The 23,286-nt window shown below is 42.3% G+C and overlaps 1 pseudogene; it reads left to right on the top strand.

The window, feature by feature from the left end:
- Positions 1–22,253, top strand: part of LOC118857857 — a 28,554-nt pseudogene extending 6,301 nt beyond the window's left edge.
- Positions 22,254–23,286: the final 1,033 nt, after the last annotated feature.

The raw sequence follows: 23,286 nt of genomic DNA, 5'->3' as shown, positions 1-23,286 counted from the left end.
TGAGAACTTTTCTATTAATGTGGCTAAGAGCAACAGGAGACCAAAAAAGCCCAGAGTGCATTTCAACCCAGCCCAGAAAGAGCCTGACTGCCTGCTTCGTCCTAGCCATGGTGGCAGAGGAAGTGAGTGGGGGGAAAATGAGACAACGTTAGGGGCTGAGGCACAAAACACTACTGGGGTTCAGGATGTCCCTCACACAGAGAATAGGAGATGGTTAAATGATCAGACAAGGGCTCGACCCATACAAAGGAGGAAGACAGAAACCCGAGGTGAAGATTCAGTTACAAGGGAAATTCAGGAAGATTTCTCACCGCAAGAGGTCACAGATATTTTGAGTAGATTCAGCCAAAGAATAGGAGAACCATTAATATCTTGGATGGTAAGACTCAGTGATCAAGGGGCTAGTGGAATATCAGTAGATAGGACAGACTGTATGAGATTCATAGGTATCAGCCATGATCCTCTAGTTCAACAAGCTTTTAGGGAACATCATCAGCAAGGAGATGGTGATAGCAGGACTACTCTGTTGGCGTTAGCCGCTGTGGGATGCAATAAGAGATATGCTACTGATTCTATGTGGCCCACTGAGCACAGAACCTGGTATTCACTTAGAGATTGTATCATGAGACTAAAGGAGGAGGTGATGAAGACTGCCATTATGATAGGAACCGCAGACAAATATTACAATGATCCAATGGGACTGCCTCATAGGAATTTAATAATTAGGACAGCTCCCCCTGCTTATAAACAACTAATTTTGAATTTATTACTTGGAGAAGTGGGGAGCCGTCTTACAACAGTGATAAATAAGATTTTACAGATACATGACTTAGGTGACTGGGGAAGGGATAGATCTCCTCGAGAGAGAAGGGTGAATAACCAGCAAACTTGGCGCCAAAGGAGAGTAACAAGGAAAGAAATGTTTACTGCTTTATTGAGAGCAGGGGTAGGTTTTGAAATGATAGATGGAATTCCAAACAATGAATTATATAGAATGTATAGAGATAAAGGACTTGATAACAGGAGAGATAGGGAAATAAGAACTGCTTCTGCAAATGCTACAGATGTTGAACCTTCAAACCCAAGTGAATCACATGAAAGGGAATACTAGGGAACAGGCCGAGCCCCAGTCCAAATTAAGGAAATACACAGGCTGGATTGCAGACCTCACATTAACTTGACCATATATTGGAAAAATGGGTCAAGTACGGTAACTGAGGCATTAATAGATACTGGGGCCGAGGCCACCCTTATTTATGGAAATCCAGACAAGTTCAGCCATGGAACTCCTATTACCATTACAGGACTAGGAGGGACTGAAATATCAGCCAGGCAAGTTAAATTAATGATGAAAATTGGACAGTTGCCCAAGAAAGAATATAGTATGGTTATTGTGCCTATTCCCGAATACATCATTGGAATAGACATATTGAAGGGTATGACCTTAAATTTACCTGAAGGGAAATACCAATTTGCTGTGAGGAAAATGGGCATTAATGCAGTCTTAGTGGGGAAAATCAAGATGGATCCAATCACTTTGCCCGAACCTTCCAAAATAATTACTTTGAGACAATATCGTGTGCCAGGTGGGCAAGATGAAATTGCCAACACTATAAGAGAATGTGTTGAGGCAGGAGTGTTAGTCCCTACAACTACTCAATGGAACAACCCTGTCTGGCCAGTCCGAAAGTCAGATGGGACATGGAGGATGACAGTAGATTATAGACAGCTGAACAAAGTGACTCCTCCCTTGTATGCTGCTGTCCCAGACACGGTTACTTTAATAGAGAGAATACAAAAACGTGAAGGGACTTGGTATGCAGTTATTGATTTGGCCAATGCCTTCTTTACGATCCCAATAGACCCCAAGCAATGGAATCAGTTTGCTTTTACTTGGCAAGGCCGACAGTATACATTTACACGCCTGCCGCAAGGATATATTCATAGCCCAACTATTTGCCACAGGATTGTAGCTGAACATTTGGATGAATTAAAGTTACCTGGTGTACAGCTTACACATTACATAGATGACATCATGATACAGGGAAAGAATATAAAGGAGGTGGAGGAGAGTTTAGCATTATTAATTGACCGTATGAAAAGCAAAGGATGGGAAATCAACCCCGCAAAGGTTCAAGGGCCAGCTCAAACTGTAAAATTCTTGGGGATACAGTGGAATAGAGGACTGCGAGAAATTCTCCCACAAGCTCGACAAAAAATCCAGGATTTTCCCACCCCTACCAATAAGAAAGAGGCCCAAAAGTTCATAGGGCTATTTGGTTATTGGAGACACCACATCCCACATTTGGGACAGATTTTAAAACCCTTGTATAAAGTCACCAGAAAGAAATATGAATTTGACTGGGGACTTGAACAAAGTAGAGCTTTTGAGGAAGCAAAGGCTGCTATCCAATTAGCTCTAGACTTATGGCCTATGCAAAATGGGCCAGTGGAGTTACAAGTGACTGTACAAGATGACTATGCAAATTGGAGTCTGTGGCAAAAACAACAAAGCCGAAGTGTACCTTTAGGCTTTTGGTCAAGGAAACTGCCCTCATCTGGAGTGCAATATACACCTTTTGAGAAGCAGCTGTTAGCTGCATATTGGGCTTTAGTAGAAACTGAGCAACTAACTCTGGGTCATGAAGTGGTATTAAGGCCTGGAATTCCAATTATGACTTGGGTAATGAGTACCCCAGCTTCTCACAGAATTGGACATGCACAAGAGGCAAGCATAATCAAATGGAAGTGGTATATTCAGAATAGGTCCAGAGCAGGCAAAAATGGAGTTTCTGCTCTACATGAATCTGTGGCGAACATTGATACTGAGAGCAATGAAAAGCCCCTTGAATCTAAGCAACAGATGGTACCATCCTTAGTGAAATGGAATAATGGATATGACGGACTAAATGAAGAACAGAAGAAACATGCTTGGTTTACTGATGGGACAGCAAAATATTTAGAACAGAAGAGACATTGGAAAGCAGTAGCCTATAACCCTGTACAAGGAGAACTCTGGAAAGTTCTGGGATAGGTGGAAGTAGCCAATATGCTGAACTGATGGCAGTGCATCAGGCCATCAGAGCAGAGAAAGGAGGACAGTGTCATATATTTACTGACTCGTGGGCGGTAGCTAATGGATTAGCTACGTGGATGCCTACATGGAGGAATCAGAATTGGGAGATTCATGGCTAACAAGTTTGGGGTAAAGAGTTATGGGAAAATATATGGGACATGTCTTTGGTTACAGATCTGTCAGTTTTTCATGTTGATGCTCATGCAACCCTGACCACACCAGAACGTGAGTACAATGCACATGCGGATCGACTAGCAAAGATTGCTGCTGAATGTATTGTCCCTACTCCGACTCCAACTGATGACCCAGCCTTAGCAAGAAGGGTCCACCAGACTGCTGGCCATTTAGGGGTCCAGGCCACCCATCGATGGGCACAGGATCGAGGGATCAGTATTTCTCATGCATTGTTAAAACAAATAACAGAGGAGTGTTGTATATGCCAATTAGAAAAAGAACGAACTCTTCCTAGGATAGTTACTGGAGAAATAGCAAGGGGAAAAGTTCCAGCCCAAATTTGGCAGATAGATTATATTGGCCCACTACCCCAGGATAAAGGATGTAAATATGTATGTACGTGTGTTGACACCTATTCAGGTGTACTAGTGGCTTGTCCTTATAAAGACGCAACTCAGAAAAACACCTGTAAAACTCTAGATATTATAAGTTTATATTATGGAACCCCAATGCAGATTCAAAGTGACAATGGGTCACATTTCAAGGGCAAAGAAGTGAAAAGATATTGTGTGTTGAATAATATAGAATGGATATATCATATTCCATATTACCCACAAGCATCTGGGCTAATTGAAAGAATGAATGGATTGTTGAAAGAACAGCTGAGAAAATTAAGCTCAAATAATTCATATCGACATTGGAAGGATAATTTGTCTATTGCCTTACGTAATTTGAATAATAGGCCCTTAGGGGGGAGTACACCTCTAGCCAGAATGATGACCCCAAATCTGCAGATCAGAGAACAGCAAACATGTGAGATCCAAAACGTTGAATTTTGGACTGTGAGGGAAGATGTCCCACTACCAAGTCCAGGAACACCTGGTTCAGCAGGATATGATTTACATTGTATAGAGAATTTTAGGTTAAATAGGAAAGAGATAAGAAAAACCCCTACTGGAGTATGTATGAGAATCCCCAAGAATCATTTTGGACGGATATTACCTAAACCAGGATTAGCGGCTCAAGGAATACATGTATTGGCTGGAGTGATAGATTCTAATTATCAAAAAGAAATTGTTGTGACACTCCAGAATATGGGTAAAAAACCTGTACAATTTTGTAGAAATGATAGGATAGTTCAAGTGATTATTATCCCCTGTGAAAAAATACCCTTTGTGAAAACTGACCCTCCTCCCAAAATAACTACTAGAGGGGCAAAAAGGTCTTGCTCCATTGATAGAATAAAGTCAGGAGCTAAGGTATGGGTAAAACGGAAGCCAGATGATATTCCAAAGGCTGCGGAAGTTATAGCCCATGGGAAGGACAACACTGTAACAGTTGTCTATTCAGGGGAAAATAATTACCAAATCGTACCCCTGAACCATATACTTTACCGTGAATAGGTTATAATAGTAGATTCACAGACTCCACAGGTATGGCTGATGCTGGTAAATGCCATAAGCCACTCAGAGGAAAGATGACCTTGTGTGATTAACGGATGAAAACTTGTACATTTGGGGAAAGGCTGGGAGGACAATCCTAGTCTCTATCTAGGATGGGATCCTCTTAGTTTAATTTTCCCATTGTGTTTCCTTGTACATCTGGGGAAAGGCTGAGAGGACAATCTTAGTCTCTATCTAGGGTGGGATCCTCTTGGCTTCCTCATTATGTTCCTTTTGAAAAGAAACATTTCCCACCTGAGTTTGGCTCTGATGTTGGATCTTTGCATAACTGAAATCTCAACCAAACTTGAGATGATTTTATTTGAAGAATAATAGTCCATACTTGTCTACTCTTTTTGTCCTTTGTTTTGGCTAACGTTGTTGCTAGTTCTGTTTCCTTTAGGCTTAAGCACCCTGCACTTTCTGGTGACTGCCTAAGCACATAGCATTCTTGGAATTCCTGCCAGCTCATTAAAGAACTGACCTCTGGAATGGGACTTTTTGGGGCAGGGCCATCTCTACATCCAATTTCAGCATGAAGAAGCTATGGAAAATGAGACCTTCACCCCTTACCCCAAGATTTTGAGCCCCAATCATTCAAGGGGGGGTGGGAATGATGATAGTGTTCTATGTTTACTTATTTTGTGTTATCTTTGCTATGTTGTTTTATTATTATGATATTATTGATCCTATGTAATGGATACAAGGATTTAGGGGTGGACATTTGAATTATTAATAATTATTTTGGGGATGATTGATTGAAGAGATTATCTTGCTGGGACCTAGGGGTGGATCACATTTGAATCGTAAACTAATATTTAGGAATGTCACCAAATGATATGTTTTGCTTTATAATGAATGATATGTTTTAGTTTTCTTTGTAATTGGATCACAATGTATGTTCTAGGATACATGGCTGATTAGATTATGTATCCTATAACAAGGGGTGGAGTGTATTGGCAACCAAAAATGGGCTCCTTAGCACTTAGTCAACAAGTGCCCTTGACTAGTTTGGCTTTTTCCCCTGAACTGAATGCTGTTTGTATGTTGGACTGGAGTAAGCTTGTCGGCCCCTTCACCTTGCTTCCCTTGCTTAAGCTGATGGAAAGAACCTGTGCTTTCCCGGTCAACCCCTTCACCTTGCTTAAGCAGATTGAAAGAACCTGTGCTTTCCTCGGCATACCTTACACCCCCGCAGAAGCTGGATGGTTAAAAGCAGCTCCCGTTGGAGCCAGAGGCTACAGCCACAGCCACAGCCACAGCCACAGCCACAGCTGAAGCAGGAGCAGGAGCTGCCAGTAGCAGAGCTGACCTACGGGAGGAAGCTGAACAAAGACTTCAGGCCAGTGGGTAATCTTTTTACCATAGAGGGGGAAGCATGATTTTGCTTTACGCAATCATGCTTCTCTGTAGCCTCCTGGTTACTCTTTCAAGGCGTACTTATTGGGCCTGGAAGCTTTTGATCAATATATCAAAATGGGGTTGCTGGTTCATGGGTTGGTTACTGTGGAGCCTAAATATATGTTTTGATTCTTCTACCTTCTACTTTGAGAGTTTCTTATATCCGGCGGTTCCGAACCTTTCAGACATGTTTATGATCCTCTTTGAGATTATAAACTCTGCCCTCCTAATACAGGGCATCCCCTTGATTTCCAATTCTTAGCTACTACAAAAAGAGCCACTATAAATATTTTTTTAACATATGGGTCCTTTTCCCACTTGTGTGATCTCTTTGGGATACAGCCCTAGAAGTGGTATTGCTGGGTCAAAGGGTGTGAACATTTTTATAGCCCTATGGGCATAGTTCCAAAGTGCTCTCCAGAATGGCTGGATCAGTTCACAACTCCACCAGCAATGTAACAATGTTCCAATTTTCCCACATCCTCTCCGGCATTTATCATTTTCCTGTTTTGTCATTTTAGCCAATCTGACAGGAGAGATGTGAACCCAAGTCTTCCTGATTCCAAGCCCAGTGCTCTAGCCACTGCACAACCTAGCTGCTGAGAGCCCTGACTACTATTTCAGAAAAAGCCCTGTTATGCATCACTTCATGCCCTTCTCTAGAGCAACTTTCTCCACCCCCCCTGTGCCAGCCTCTTCATAAAGATGTATCTAGCTTTTCCTCATAGCTCTTCCCCCCTTCAGAGCTGTAATAAAATCTACTTTTCTGTTGTTTCTGGATGGGCTGTGTCCATCTACTCCCCTGTGGCCCCATTCACCACCTTCAGCCCAAATGTCTCTCCCTGGCCACCATTGCTCTATATTTTTTTCATTCCTTAACTAGTATTTTTCCCCATAATTACAAATTAAGAAAAATTTTGGCATTCATTTTTATAAGATTGTGAGTTTCAAATTTTTCCCCCTCTCTCCACTCGCCTCTTCTGAAAATGGCAGACAGTTTGATATAGTTTATACAAATCCTATCACGTAAAACATGTTTCCATATTCATCATGGTTGTGAAAGAAGAAACAGATCAAAAGTAAAAAAAAAAACATGAAAAAGAATAAAGTAAAAAAATATGCTTCTATCTACATTCAGAATCCATCAGTTCTTTATCTGGATATAGATAGCATTTTCCTTGGTAAGTCCTTTATACTTGTCTTGGTTCCTTGTGTTGCTGAGAAAAGCTGAATCATTCATAGTTGATTATCACATGATGTTGCTGACACTGTGTGCAATGTTATCCTGGTTCTGTACATTTTACTTTGCATCAGTTTGTACAAGTCTTTCCAGGTCTTGCTTTACTCTGTGGGTGCGTGTCTCTGCTGCAAGTGTGTTTCTTGTAAACAACATATTGTAGTATTCTGGTTTTTGATCCACTCTGCTATCCTCTTTTCCATTTTATGGGAGAGTTCATCCCATTCACACTCAACATTAGGATTACTACCTGTGTATTTCCCTCCATCCTGTTCTTCCTCCTGTTTGTCCTCTCTCCTTTCAACTTTTCACATATCATCAAGCCAGAAAGAAACAATTTGACTATTGTAGAAACACAATCAGAATAACACAAGATCTAGCAGCTTCTACATCAAGGGACTGAAGGGCTTGGAATATGATATTCCAGAGGTCAAAGGAGCTAGGATTAAAACCAAGAATCACCTACCCAGCAAAACTGAGTATCATGCTCCAAGGCAAAATATGGATTTTCAATAAAATAAAGGACTTTCAAGCTTTCTCAATGAAAAGACCAGAGTTGAATAGAAAATCTGACTTTCAAATACAAGAATCAAGAGAAACATGAAAAGGTAAACAAGAAAGAGAATTCATAAGGGACTCACTAAAGTTGAACTGTTATGTTTACATTCCTACATGGAAAGATGATGTGTGTAATTCAGGATCCCTTTCTCAGTATTAGGGGAGTTGAAGGGAATATAGACAGAGGGCACAGGATGAGTTGAATATGAAGGGATGATATCTAAAAAAATAAAATAAATTTAAGGGGTGAGAGAGGAATATATTGAGAGAGAGAGAGAAAGGGAGAGATAGAATGGGGTAAATTACCTCACATAAAAGTGGCAAGAAAAAGCAGTTCTTTTGGAAGGGAAGAGGGGGCAGGTGAGTGGAAATGAGCGAATCTTACTCTCATCGGATTCAACTTGAGGAGGGAATAACATACATACTCAATTGGGTATCTTACTGCACAGGAAAGTAAGGGGAAGGGGATAAAAAGGGGGGATGATAGAAGGGAGGGCAGATAGGGGGAGGTGGTAATCAAAAGCAAACACATTTGAAAAAAGAAGGGGTCAAGGGAGAAAACTGAATAAAGGGGAACAGGATAGAATGGAAGGAAATATAGTTAGCCTTTCACAACATGAGCATTGTGGAAGTGTTTTACATAGTAATACATGTGTGATCTATGTTGAATTGCTTGCCTTCTTAATGAGGGTGGATGGGAAGGAAAGAGGAGAGAGAATTTGGAACTCAAAGTTTTAAAAGTATTTTTTCTTTTTTTTTTTTTTTGCATGCAGCTGGGAAATGAGATATATAGGGAATGGGGCATAGAAATCTATCCTGCCCTACAAGAAAGTAAGGGGAAAGGGGATGGGGGGGTGGGGAATAGGGTGAAAGAGGGGAGGGCTGACTGGGGAATGAAGCAATCAGAATATATGCCATCTTGGAATGGGGGGAGGGTAGAAATGGGGAGCAAATTTGTAACTCAAAATCTTGTGAAAATCAATGCTGAAAACTAAAATATTAACTAAAATATATACAGAAAAAAAAAACAGAAGAAAAGAAAAGAAAAAAATCTCCAGGGCCAAATGGATATACAAGTGAATTCTACCAAACATCTGAAGAACAATTCTAATATTTTATAAACTATTTGGAAAAATAGGCAAAGAAGGAGTCTTACCAAATTTTTTTTATGATATAGTTTTATGATATGGTTCTGATACCCAAACTGGGAGGAGTCAAAACAGAGAAAGAAAATCATAGACCAATTTCCCTAATGAATATAGATGCAAAAATTTTAAATAAAATATTAGCAAAGAGATTATAGCAACTTATTATGAGGATAACACAGTATGACTAGGTGGGATTTATACCAGGAATGCAGAGCTGGTTCAATATTAGGAAAATTATCAGCATAATTAACCATATCAAAAACAAAATTAACTGAAATTATATGTTTATCCCAACAGATGCAGAAAAAGTTTTTTTTTATTTATTTTTAGTTTTTACTTTACAACACTCAGTTCCACAAGTATTTCAGTTCCAAATTTTCTCTCCCTCCCACTCCTCCCCCCACCCCCAGAGACGGCATGTAATCCAATGTATGTTCTACATATACCTTCACATTGAACTTATTTACATAATAGTCCAGTTGTAATGAAGAATCATAACCAATGGAATGAACCATGAGAAAGGAGAAACAAAGCCAAATTTTTTAAAAAGGGAAAAAAGAGAGAGAGAGCAAAAAATTTGCTTCAATCTGCACGCAGACTCCATAATTCTTTCCCCGCTTGTGCATAGCTTTTTGCATCATGAGTCTTTTGGAGCTGTCTTTGAACCTTGCATTGATGAGAGGAATCAAGTCTATCAGAGTTAGCCCTTAAAGATACCATGTGTCTGTAATCATGTATAATGATCTCCTGGTTCTGCTCCCCCTCACTCAGCATCAGTTCTTATAAGTCTTTCCAGGTTATAATAAAGTTCATCTGTTCCTCATTTCTTATAGCATAATAGTATTCCATTACATTCATATACCACAATTTGTTTAGCCATTCCCCAATTGATGGGCATCCTCTTGATTTCCAATTCTTTGCCACCACAAAAAGAGCTGCTATAGTTATTTTTGTACATACTGATCCATTTCCCACTTGTATGACCTCTTTTGGATACAGTCCTAGAAGTGGTATTGCTGGATCATAGGGTATGCACATTTTTATAGCCCTTTGGGCATAGTTCCAAATTGCTCTCCAGAATGGTTGGATCAGTTCACAACTCCACCAACAATGTAATAATGTTCCAATTTTCCCACATCCTCTCCAGCATTTATCATTTTTCTCTTGTCATGTTAGCCAATCTGACAGGAGAGATGTGGTACCTAAGAGTTGTTCTGATTTGCATTTCTCTAATCAAAAGTGATTTAGGGCATTTTTTCATATGCCTATAGATATCTTTAATTTCTTCCTCTGAAAACTGCTTGTTCATATCCTTTGACCATTTCTCAACCGGGGAATCAGAAAAAGCTTTTGACCAAATACAACATTGTAATGGTAATCAGGGAAGGATTTTTTGCTCTTCTCTTTTGGGATGCTAAGGCTATCGAGTGCCTTTAATGAGTCTGGCCTCTGTTTGAATGGGGCGCATAAAGTGGGATCTTTTTGTTTTGGAGTGTTTCTTAGCATTAAGGCAATGGGAGTCATTGATTTGAAAAATGTATATGATGTGGTACTAGTGACTGAAGAACTTTCCCACACCCTAAATGCCAAGTTGGGTCTGGAAGGTTAGCATTTGACTTTTGGGGGTACATTCATTGAAAGAGTGTTGGTGACAAGACTCTGGGCAAGCCATTGAAACAGCCCCCCCCCGGCCTTGATAACCCAGATGGTGGTGCTTCTCTGGTAACTATGTATTGCTATGGATAGACTGGTTTGTGTTATTTGCTCTGTTTATATAACGAATGCTTGTAATTTCTGTTTGTATTTGCTCTGAAGTTCAGGGGGCTGATCTTTTCTCCTCTGAACTAAATGAATGATATATGTACATGTAATTAAACTAAGATTGTTAACCCCTTAAAGTTGCTTTCCTTAGAAAAGCAGATCAAAGAACCTGTATTGGCAGCCCTTCTGTGTGATCTTGTTGGTGGTCTTACACAGCCACAGTAGCTGCTAGAAACATTGTTGTTACAAACACCCATTCCTATTGAAAACACTAGAGAGCACAGGAATAAGTGGAATCTTCCTCAAAATGATAAGTAGCATCTATTTAAAACCAACAGCAAGTATTATATGCAATGGGAATAAGCTAGAAGCATTCCCAATAATATCAGGGGTGAAACAAGGATATCCATTATCAACACTTTAATTCGGTATTATAGTAAAAATGTTAGTTTTAGGAATAAGAGAAGAAAAAGAAATTGAAGGAATTATAATAGGTAATGAAGAAACAAAGCTATCATTCTTTGCAGGTAATATAATGGCATACTTAGAGAATCAACTAAAAAACTACTTGAAATAATTAACAACTTTAGCAAAGTTGCAGGATATAAAATCAACCCACATAAATCATCAGCATTTATATATTTTACTAACAAAGATTAACAGCAAGAGTAGAAAGAGAGAAGTAATCATAGACAATATAAAATATTTGGGAGTCTACCTGCCAAGAGAAACCCAAGAACTATATGAACAGAATTACAAAACATCTTTCATACAAATAAAGTCAGATCTAAATAACTGGGAAAATACCAGTTGCTCATGGGTAGGCCAAGCTAATAGAATAAAAATGACAATTCTAAATAAATTAATTTATTTATTCAATGCCATATCAATCAAACTAGCAAAAAATTATTCTATAGAGCTAGAAAAAAATAACAATTTTCATCTGGAAGAACAAAAGGTCCAGAATATCAAGGAATTAATGAAAAGAAATGCAAGGGAAAGTGGGCTAGTCACACCAGATTTAAAACTGTTACAAAGCAGCAATCATCAAAACTACTTGGTGCTGGCTAAGAAACAGAGTGGTGCTTGTAGGTCTGTATCCCAAAGAGATCATAAACATGGGAAAAGGATCCCCATGTACAAAAAGATTTAAAGCAGTTCTTTTGTGGTGGCAAAGAACTGGAAAGTGAGGCAATGCCCATCAATTGTGGAATGGTTGAACAAGTTGTGGTGTATGAATGTAATGGAATACTATTGTGCTATAAGACATGAAGAGCAGGCAGACTTCAGAAAAACCTGGAAAGACTTATATGAACTGATGCTGAGTGAAATGAGCAGGACCAGTACAACATTGTACATATTAACAGTCACATTATGCAATGACTAACTTTGACAGACTTAGCTCTTCTCAGCAATGCAAGGATCTAAGACAACTCCAAAAGATTCATGATGGAAAATGCTATCCACATCCAGAGAAAGAACTTTGGAGTCTTAATGCAGATCAAAGCATACTATTTGCTCTCTTTTTGTTGCTGTTTTGTTTTGTTTCTTCTTTCTTGTGGTTCCTCCCATTGGTTCTAGTTCTTTTTTATGACATGACTGATATGAAAATGTTTAATATGAATGTATATGTATAGCCTATATCAGATTACATACCCTCTTGGGGAGGAGGGAAGGGAGAGGGGGGAGAAAATTTAAAACTCAAAATATTGTGGAAGTGAATGTTGAAAGCTAAAAATTAATTAATTTTTTAAAAGAAAAGAAGAAATAGAGGGGAAGATCAGTGGACTAGGTTAGATACACAAGGCACAGCAGTCAATGACTATAATAATCTACTGTTTGATAAACCCAAAGACTCCAGCTTCTATGGTAAGAACTCACTATTTGACAAAAACTACTGGGAAAACTGGAAAATAGCATGGCAAAACCTAGGCATATACCAACATCTTAATACCATATACCAAGATAGGGTCAAAATGGGAACATGATTTAGACATAAAGGGTGATGCTTTAAGCAAGTTAGGAGAGCAAGGAATAGTTTACTTGTCAGATATATGGCGAACAGAAGAATTTTTGACCAAACAAGAGGTAGAGAACATTATGAAATGCAAAATGGATAATTTTGATTACCTTAAGTTAAAACAGTTTTGCACAAACAAAGCCAATAAAACCAAGATTGGAAGGGAAGCAGAAAGCTAGGAAATAATTTTTACAGATAGAGTAACTGATAAAGGCCTCATTTCTTAACTATATAGAAAACTGAGTCAAATTTATAAGAATACAAGTCATTCTCAACCGATAAATAGTCAAAGGATAAATAGTCAAAGAAACAGGCAGTTTTCAGAGGGAGAAATTAAAGCTATCTATAGTCATGTGAAAAAATGCTCTTTCTAAATCACTATTGAATAGAGAAATGCAAATTAAAAGAACTCTGAGGCACCACCTATCAGATTGGCTAACATGACAAAAAAGGTGTGGCCAGAATGGCCTTTGTTTTCTTTGAGTGACTCAGCTTACCTCATTGAGCCTCGCTGGGTGCTGGGGCTTCTCTTCCAGGGCAGGAAGCCCAGTGACCATGCCTGGGAACAGAGAACTTCCTGTGTGATGAGTCATGGGGCTGGCTGAGGGGAGGTGTTGACTCCAGAGCCACACCCTATTGGGTGTTAACCTAGTCTACACTAGGGGGAGGGGCCAACTCAAGAACCAATCAGCCCTGGTCATTCAGGCGGCGCTTGATGATGTCAAAAACTCTATAAGAGGGAAGAAGATGGCTTGAAGATTCCTCTTTCCTTTTCCGGTTGGCTCGGGAGCAATGGCCAGCATGACTCTAGGCCAGCCCTTGCTCTCGGGCTGAGCCCAGATGTTGGTAACTATAAATTGTATTGGGTCTGTCTGTTGATATTTGTAATTTGTTTGTATTTTGTTCTGAAGTTTGGGGTGCTGCTTTTGTTTTTCCCCCAAACTAAATGAATGTTCTGAACTTTGGGGTGCTGACTTTTTCCCCTGAAGTAAGTGAATGAATCTGTATTGGGTCTGTCTGTTGATATTTGTAACTTCTTTGTATTTAGTTCTGAAGTTCGGGGTGCTGATTTTTTCCCCTGAACTAAATGAATGTTACCTGTATGCTCCCCTGAACTAACTGAATGCTGGATTAAAGTAAGCTGGTCAACCCCTTCACCATGCTTTACTTGTTTAAGCAGATGAAAAGAACCTGTGCTTTCCTGGCATGCCGGCAGCCTCCTGGGTGCATCTTACACCCCCACAGAAGCTGCTAGCTGATTGTTAAAACAAAAGGAAAACAATAAATGTTGAAGAAGATAGGGAAAATTGGAACACTGATGCATTGTGGGTGGAGTTGTGAACTGATCCAACCATTCTGTAGCGCAATTTGGAACTATGCCCAAAGGACCATAATACTGTGCATACACTTTGATCCAGCAAAACCATTAGTAGGTCTGTTTCCCAAAGAAATCATAAAAATGGGAAAGAACCCACATGTACAAAAATATTTATAGCAGCTCTCTTTGTGGTGGCAAAGAATTAGAAATTGAGGGGATACCCCACAATTGGGTAATGGCTGAACAAGTTGTAGTATATGAATGTAATGGAATATTAGGTATGATGAGGAGGCAGATTTCAGAAAAACCTGGAAAGACTTACATGGACTGATGCTGAGTGAAGTGAGCAGAACCAGGAGAACATTTTACACAGTAACAGCAACATTGTGTGATGGACAATTTTGATAGACTTAGCTCTTCTCAGCAATACAATGTTCTAAGACATTTCCAAAAGACTCATGATAAAACTGCTATCCACATCTAGAGAAAGAGCTGTAGGGTCTGAATGGAGAATGTGTGAACTATGGAGTCTTAATGTGACTGCTCTCTCTTAGCTCTCCCCTGACCTGTCTGATCACTCTTTCTCAGTCCCCTTTGCAAACTTATCATCCACATCATATGCCTTAAATGGAGATGTTTCCTAAAGCTCTGTCCTGGGCCCTCTTTTCTCCTCTCTCTAGTCTCTGTGATTTAATTAGCTCCCACAGAGTTAATTCCCATCTCTCTTTTGAAAACTTCTAGGTCCGTGTTTCCAGCCCAGTCTCTGTGCAGCATCACCTGCTGCCTTCTGGATATTTCAAGCCAGTTGTCTCTGAGTTCTCTTAAATACATGTCCAAAACTGAATTCATTGCTTCCCCGCCTCCCCCTGTCCCCAAACACATGCCTCTTTCAAACTTTCCTATTCCTAATGAATATAATACAATTCTTCTAGTTTCATAGCTCATAACCTTGGTTTTATCCTCAGTTCCTCACTCTGGCTCCCCCCATAGAGTCACTGTCATAATATCCCTTACAATGGTAAGTGAAAGATAAAATGAATGAGGAAACAGATTCAAGTTTCTGAGCATTTCGATTTATTAAGCAGTATATGCCAATTACTCAACCAACCAGGACCAGACCTCCACAGCTTAGGGCTGAACACTAAATAGAGGGGGAGACAGACTTTTATATGTTAAAAACAATAAATCAAAAAAGAACAATGAATTAAAATGAAACAAAACAACATTAGGTAACTTGAATTCTAATTGGAGGGAAGATTAGGGATTTTCCAAGTTGGAAGGGAGAGAGCAAACAGGAACAATTCCCTGAAATCAGAAAAAGAGGTGTTCCCCCACCCCCACCCCCAAGTGTCTGTGAACAAACAAAGGAGCATGGAAACAATAACTGATTGATTAATATGGGGCCAGTTTTCAGATAAGATAAATGAGTGACTTGGGATGTACAATTGAGAGAAAACTCCTTGCCTCAGTCTCTGGATCTGCCCTTGTTTCTACTCAGCATCACCTAGGGCCTTGATTAAGGGTCTATAAGCAGCAGGGAGAGCTGGTCCTGCTTCCCAGCCATGCAGGGCTAGGTTCAAACAATGAAATAAGGTTTTCTCCCAATTCCCACAATTGAACACAATTTTCTCAGAAGACAGAAATTGGACTTTAGCCATAATCAAATAGAAAGGGAACTGAGCTAGCTCCAGAATTGAGTCACAGGATGGAGTCAGTGTGGTTCACTCAGTTCCCACAATTCAACTCTCACTGAGCTAATCTCCTCAATTTCCTCCTAGATAAAACCTTTTCTGCTCCTATGCCACCATACAAGCCAACCCTCATCACCCATCACCCAGATAATTATGATGGCCTCCTAATCTCTGTCTCTGTCTCAAGTCTCTGTTCACTCTAGACCATCTGTCACACACCTAAAATATGTTTTTCATTAAGAGCAAATCTGACTAAGTTACTCCTCTCTTCAATAGACAGCACTGGCTCCCTATTACTTCTGTGATAATTTAGAACTTCCTCTGTTTATTCCTTCACAATCTGTTTGAAACCCTATTTTACATGATAATTCTCCTCTTCCTGTATTCTGATCTGCCCAAAGTGGCCTTTTCCTCACACACTGCACCATCTCCCACCTCTGGGCCTTTGCCCTGGGCATCCCCCATTCCTGGAATACACTCCCTTCTTTCCTCTACCTCATGGATCCTCTCTTCTTTTAAGGCCCAGCTCTAGCACCACTTTCTAGGTGAAACCTTTCCTGATCCCTCCTCCTTCCCTCACTTCTACTCAAACTTTCCTACTCATATTGGATTCATTCTACCTGTACTTTTATGGACACTTGTCACTTGCTTTGAATGTAAAGCTGAGGGTTGTTCCATTCTTTATATTTGTATTCCCAGTACCTAACAAGGTGCCTAGCACACAGTAAGCCCTTAATAAATGCTTATTGGTTGACTGACTCTCTTTGGGGAAGTACAGCAGTGCACAGAGAAGGGAAGACTGCAAGGAATCCATGAGTTGGGGGTGGGGTGTGGCAGAGGGCAAGCCAGGCATGGAGGCTGTTCACTTGTGTAGAGGTGGGAGATGAAACACTGAGTTTGAGGAGCAACAAGTAGGTCAATTTGACTGAAATGTAAACTGTGTGTGAGGGGGAATAATAGGAGATGCTAGAAAGGTAGGCTAGAGTCAGTCTGAGGGTGGCTCTAAATTTCTCCAAGGGTCCATAGGGAGTGACACCTTCTTGAGGGGGTGAGTTAAGTGGTCAGACTTATAGTTTCTAAAAAATACTTTGTCATTTGTGGAGTGGATAGATAAATAAGCAGAATCAGTAAGTTAGCATTATTAAGTGCTTACCATGAGTCAGGCACTGTGCTGAATCATTTCCTGCCCTCCAGGAGGTTACATTCTAGGAGGAGGAGGGTACAAGCCATGCCCAGGAGGTGTGACTGAGGGAGGGGGCCCTGGTCCACAAGACACGGGAATTGTGAGAAGAGCCATACATAGCAGATCTCCAAGCCCTTTTCAGTAACGAGGGTAATACTGATTTGATTATTGTCCCCTGATCCAAAGAGAGAGAGGCGTATGACCTCTAGGGTTATGGAAGTGTGCTGAGGGTCTGTAACCTGCCTGGGTCTCTACAGGGGGTGGAGAGGGGGATACACTGGAGGGATGAGGATCAGAGATTGGGTTCAACTTGGGTGAGGAGAACTTGGGGCAAAATTTCCTGAGAGTGTTTACACTGGGCTGGGTGTAGTTGAGAGGCAGCTATGACGCAGCAGACAGACAGGACTGGTCTGGGTACCTGAAGGTCTGGGTTCTAGTCCTGCCTCCATTCCAGATTTGCAGTGTGACCTCGGAAAAATTCCTTGCCATCTCTGGGCCTCAGAGGATGTGAGGCTGGGCTTGCGCATGAAGGGCAGCCAGACATTGGCCTTGATCTCCTTGGTTAGGCCCAGGCTGAGGTCGTAGATTCAAGTCCAGGGGTGTCTGTCAGGGCTGCCTCCCCTCCGGTTATCCCCCCAGAGCACTTCATGGAGCAGCTGAAGTCCGAGTGTTACTTTGTGAACGGGGCGGAGACCGTGCGCGATATATAGAGAGACACATCTACAACCGAGAGGAATATGTGCGCTTCGACAGCGACGTGGGGGAGTATGTGGCGTTGACGGAGCTGGGGCGGCGCAGTGCTGACTACTGGAACAGCCAGAAGGAGATCTTGGAGGACAGACGGACCCAGGTGGACACTTTCTGCAGGCTCAACTACGAGGAGATTGAGCCCTTAGTGCACAGGAGCGGTGAGTGCGCGCCCCCGGGAGGGTGGGGGGGACCAGGAGAACCCAGCAGGGACCCAGGGAGAGTAAGGAGGGAGCGGGGGAAGAGGCGAGAGTCCTGGGGAGGGGGCAGAGCAGGGAGGGAAGAGAAGAGAAGGGGCTGGGAGGGAGCGCAGAGGGAGGGGAGAGAAGGGAGAAGGCTGTGATCGCAGGGTTGGGGGGCAGGTGGGGAGGAGAGAAGATGGGAGGGGTCGCAGGAGCAAATGCAGGGACAGGGGACCCCAGAGCAAGGGAGAGACATGGGGGACCAGGAATGAAGGGAGGAGGAGATGATAGATTGGGAGAAAGGAGGAAGAGAGGGGACCAGGAGGGGAGGAGCAGGGAAGGGAGATGGGGGGTGGGGAGAGATTGGAGACAAAGAGAGGATGAAGGGTGAGGAAGAAGAATGTGGGAAGGGATTGGGATGGAGGGAGAAAGAAAGAGGAATGAGAAGTCAAAGAGGTGGGCAAGTGAAAGAGAGAAGAAAGGCAACAGAAGTGAGGGGCAGGAATTAGAAGCAGAAAAACTGGAAGATGAGTGAAGGGGACAAGGGGAGTGGAGAGAGGAGAAAGGGGAGAATAAATGAGGGAAAAGAGGGAAGGGGGAGAGGTGCTGGAGATGGAAAGGGTAAGAAACCTACCTATACCTGCATGAATTTTGTTTCCTTGAGTCCTTTTCCTGTGATATTTTTTACCTCCTCCAATTCTGATGGGGATAAATGGCATTTGGAACAAGCCAAAAACCCTTCACCAATAAATAATCCACATTTATACAATGCTAAAATGGTTAATAGACAGCTAGGTAGCACAATGGAAGGAGTGCCAGGTCTGGAGTCAGGAAGACTCATCTTCTCGAGTTCAAATCTGGTCTCAGAAACTTTGTAGTTGTGTGACCCTGGGCAAGTTACTTAACCTTGTTTGTTTAAGTTTCTCATCTTTAAAATAAGATGAAGAAGGAAGTGGCAAACCACTCCAGTATCTTTGCCAAGAAACTCCCAGATGGGGTAACAAAGAGTTGGATATGACTGAAATACAACTGAAAAAAATGACAAAATGGTTAGTGGAAAATTAAACCCCCCAAGTCCTGAGTGCCCAGGTATCATGACCCTTTTAATATTGCAAATAAAAGTCTTCCCTTTTTATCTCTGAAATTAAGCTTAGCAGAGGCTTCCCATACTCTGCTCTCTCCCATCTCAACCACATCTCTCCCTTCCCCCTCCCAGCCTCCTCGGATAATACAAACTCTTACAATTGAGTCCTCATCACTGAAATTGTCTTTCTCCAGGGACACAGACACATTTCTGCTTCTTCCAGGGCCCCTGGACTCTGGATCAGTATGCTCAGTTTCCTGCTGGGCCTAAATGTTCCTCACAGGTCTCCTGATCAAAATTTCTTTAGTGGATTTGTTAAGGTTGGGACGAAGTCCAGGAACCCCAAGACTGGAGTTCCCAGACAGGGTTGTTGGGGGGGTACCCCTCGAGGACCAGAGTACTGGAGAGGTTCAAGGCCTTCTGGAATGAATTCACAGAGTCAAGCATTCTTTAAGTCAAGGTGGCAAAGATTTATTACGCTTTTCAGCAAGCAAGAGTTCTTAGGGAACCTGCAACCCTAGAAGGGCACAGGTAAAGTTTATATAGGTTATTCTATAGTAAAACATGTGGCAAATATGTTAATTAGGTGATTCAGGGTGGGATTAGGGAGTGGTTAAGGAGTGGTCAGTTCTTAAAGGAACATGCACTTTTTGTATCTACTACACAGGTATTTTACCCAGAGTTCACTGGGAAATACCCAAGGTGGGGCTACGTGGAGGTGTGGTTTTAGGCCTGAAATATCACTAAGTCAACTAACAGGTAGGGCTGACTGAGAAATATCCAGGCTGTTCCCATCAATGTCTTATTAGACAAGATAAATGTAAGGGAGTATACATATGTCTAGGTCTGGCATGCATATGATAGGTCAGTAAGTAGTAAATATCTCTATGACCCAGTACACAGCCAGTTCAGCCAGTACACAGCTAGTTCAAACTAATAAATTCTATAGCTACAGCTGGCCACTGTATTAGGAAGAAAGATAGATGTTTTGCTGGGACATACTATCCTGTTTTGCTAGAGAAAGACTGCTAGAGACTGTGTTTTCAGGCTAAGGAGAGATATGATTTTGGAACTGGATATGATTTTAGAACTGGGGTCCAAGCACAGGCACCCCATCAGATTGATCGCATCTCTTAATATTTGAGCTGGAAAACTTTCTTAAAATAGTTTGTTATCTACATCTATGCTCTACTTTTGGAAATAATCCATTACAAATTATCCATTTTTAATGGAAATCTTGCCTGCTAATTTTTTTTCCCAAATCACTGAATCCTGATGAGCTGGGGTGGTTATAATTCACCACTGTGGACTCCTGGGCCTACTTCCTGCTAGTTTACATTTCTAATCTTAGGGGAAGCTTAAATGGCTACCATCATGCCCATTTCTGGCCCTGGGGAGGAGAGCAGACCTGAGCCTGGTTATGGATCAGGTGATAGAGGTGTGAGCTGGACTAGGAAGATCTGCTCTGGCCCTCACTCAAGATCTTTGTTCTTTGTTCCGGTTGAGCCCAAGGTGACTGTGTACCCATCAAAGATGGCTCCCCTGGGACACCACAACCTGCTTGTCTGCTCTGTCACTGGTTTCTATCCTGGGGACATTGAGGTCAGGTGGTTCCTGAATGGACAGGAGGAGACAGCTGGGGTTGTGTCCACAGGCCTGATCAGCAATGGAGACTGGACCTACCAGATCCTGGTGATGCTAGAAATGACCCCCAAGCGTGGAAATGTCTACACCTGCGAAGTGGAGCACTCCAGCCTTCAGAGACCTATTGTCTTGGATTGGAGTGAGATAGAGCTCCCTCACCCTCCAATGCTATCATTGCTCAGGACATGGAGCTATCTCTGAGATCCCCTCAGTGTGTGTCCTGTACCCTTTTTTCTTCTGCCCTGGGCTGATACAAATCCCATGTGGTGTTACCCACCTTCCCCCCTTTCCCCATCCCAGTCCCCTAATGTTAATGTTGACCTAAGAGCTATGGAGACCTAGAACCTATAGACCCCTTTCCCTGGAGTAGGGGAGCCAGACTTTGAGACAGATTGATATCAGTATCCCCTGATGAGCTTTCAGTTCCTGAGTTTATCCCTTCCCTTCTTAGACAGGGTTTAGCCAGCTTCTCAGGCTCCCCTCAGAACTGTCTGCTCCCCACATGAGGCTGTCTCCTGGAGGGAAAGTTTTGATACTTGGTGTTTCTTTTCCCCAGAAGCACAGTCTGAATATGCCCAGAGTTTAATGCTGTGTGAAATCAGGATCTTTGCGTTGGGGCTGATCTTCTTTGGGGTTGGCCTCATAGTCCACATGAGGAGTAAGAAAGGTGAGATACTCTGGGGAAAGCCCTGAGGCTCCCTCCTCTCCATGATCTCCTCCAGAGAGGATATTTGATTGGGCCAGAAATCTGGCCCCAGGTCAGGGGTAAAGGGGTGGTCTGGCTTTTGCTTCCACTCTTCCTCCCCAGGAACTTATAGAAGGTGGTAAAGAGGCCAGATCCTGGGGCTCAAGCATCTTTGGAGATGCCATATTCACTAGAAGAGACAACCTTGGGAGGGGTCTCAGCCTTTAGCCCCTCCCTCCTGCCCCCTGCCCCTTCCTACCCCGTCCACTCACACAGCTGTAGATGGATGGATAAAGTATTGATTAAATGCTTTCTCTGTAATGTCAGGTGCTGAGCTAAGAAGTGGTAGGAGCCCCCATCCCACAGTTCTCAGAACCTTGATGCCCTTTGCCTCTATGGCTCTAGAATTGACAAGTGTTTGTATTTCTGTCTCTCTTCTTCCTTTCCCAGGAAATTGTGGTTCACAACCAGTAGTTAAGATCCTTCTACCCAGATGGAATCATGGTTCTCATAGCTACAGTCTCTGCCCAGTGGATCCTGAAACTAAGAAGAAACTTGGAGGCCCTGAGTGAGAGGTGGTTCTCCTCGTGGCTTCAGAACCTCACATAGATTCTTATATGACTGTTCTATGTCCTCGGCACAACTCCTGAGCTGACCCCTGAGGCTGTGTCCTCTGGAACTGTTGCTTTGCCTCTCAGCCTCCCTCCCATGCTTGGAGGCCCCCTGCTTGTGCCCAGATCTCCAGGTTAGCCCTTACTGACCCCTTCCCCTTTCCCGTACCTTCAGCTTTGCCTGGACTTTTTGGCATGTCCTTAACAGGCCTTCAGAGATCCCCTCCAGCATCCTTGGTTCCTGTATCTGTGTTTTATCCATCTTTGTCTCCCGAGGCTTCACCCCAATAAACTGGATAAGTAAGAACCAACTGATTCTTGGTGACAGGGAGACAAAGTGGGGGAAACAGACGGAGGAAACTTTAGCACCTGGGGTGTTGGCAATCAAAATGGGCTCTTAGCACTCAGTTCAACCAAGTGCCCTTGAAGAATTTGGCCTTTGTTTCCTTGATTAGATTGGGAGTCCTTGGTGACCTCCTTGCCTCAGGGGAGGGCCTAGTTTACATGGGTTTGAGTGACGTATTTGGGACATCAGAGGCTTTTAGACCACGTGGGTTTAAGTTGCCTCTTTGTGACAATTTTAGGTCACGTGGGTGAGTCGCATGTGTGACTCACCCTTGACCCTGAAAAAGATATAAAACCAGGAGTTGGCTTTCTCTTTCTTGGAGCTCTTTCCCACAGCCATGGTGGCATGAGTGACTCTGGGCCAGCCCTTGTTATGAGCTCCTGGGCTGAACCTAGATGTTGGTAACTATGAATTGTATTTGGTCTGTCTGTCGATGTTTGTAATTTGTTTGTATTTGCTCCGAAGTCCAGGGTGCTGGCTTTTTCCCCTGAACTCAGTGAATGGTAATGTTGCTTTCCTTAGTAAAGCAGATCAAAAGAACCCAGGCTTTTGTGGTGTGCTAGTAGCATGCTTGTTGTTGGGCTTGTGTTGTTCTTTCACCCCCACAACAGCTGCTAGCTGGATTGTTGAAACATGGGGATCTGTGTAATCAATCAATGTGTGAAATTCCTCTGGAGATCAGGATTACATCCTATCCACACCTTTTTATCCCAGGTGCCTCTTGTCTGTATCCTTCCATAAATCCTACAGAGGGTGATTACCCAGCACGCTGGTGGCCTTCCTGTACAGTTCTTGATATTTGTGTAAATACTAATGGCCCTCACAAGCTGTCTGCCCAGAAATCCTTTACTTTCCCTATGTGGTGGGCCCAACTCACTCCGGTCATTCTTCACTCTGACGATATTCCTTCTATCACTTCTGCTCAGTTCTTCCTTGATGATATGCTTTCCCATCATGTGTGTCTCTATTGCACTTTAA

Source organism: Trichosurus vulpecula, chromosome 7 (assembly GCF_011100635.1).
Source record: "Trichosurus vulpecula isolate mTriVul1 chromosome 7, mTriVul1.pri, whole genome shotgun sequence".
NCBI classification, from domain to species: domain Eukaryota; kingdom Metazoa; phylum Chordata; class Mammalia; order Diprotodontia; family Phalangeridae; genus Trichosurus; species Trichosurus vulpecula.
This window is presented reverse-complemented; position numbering and strand designations above follow the sequence as displayed.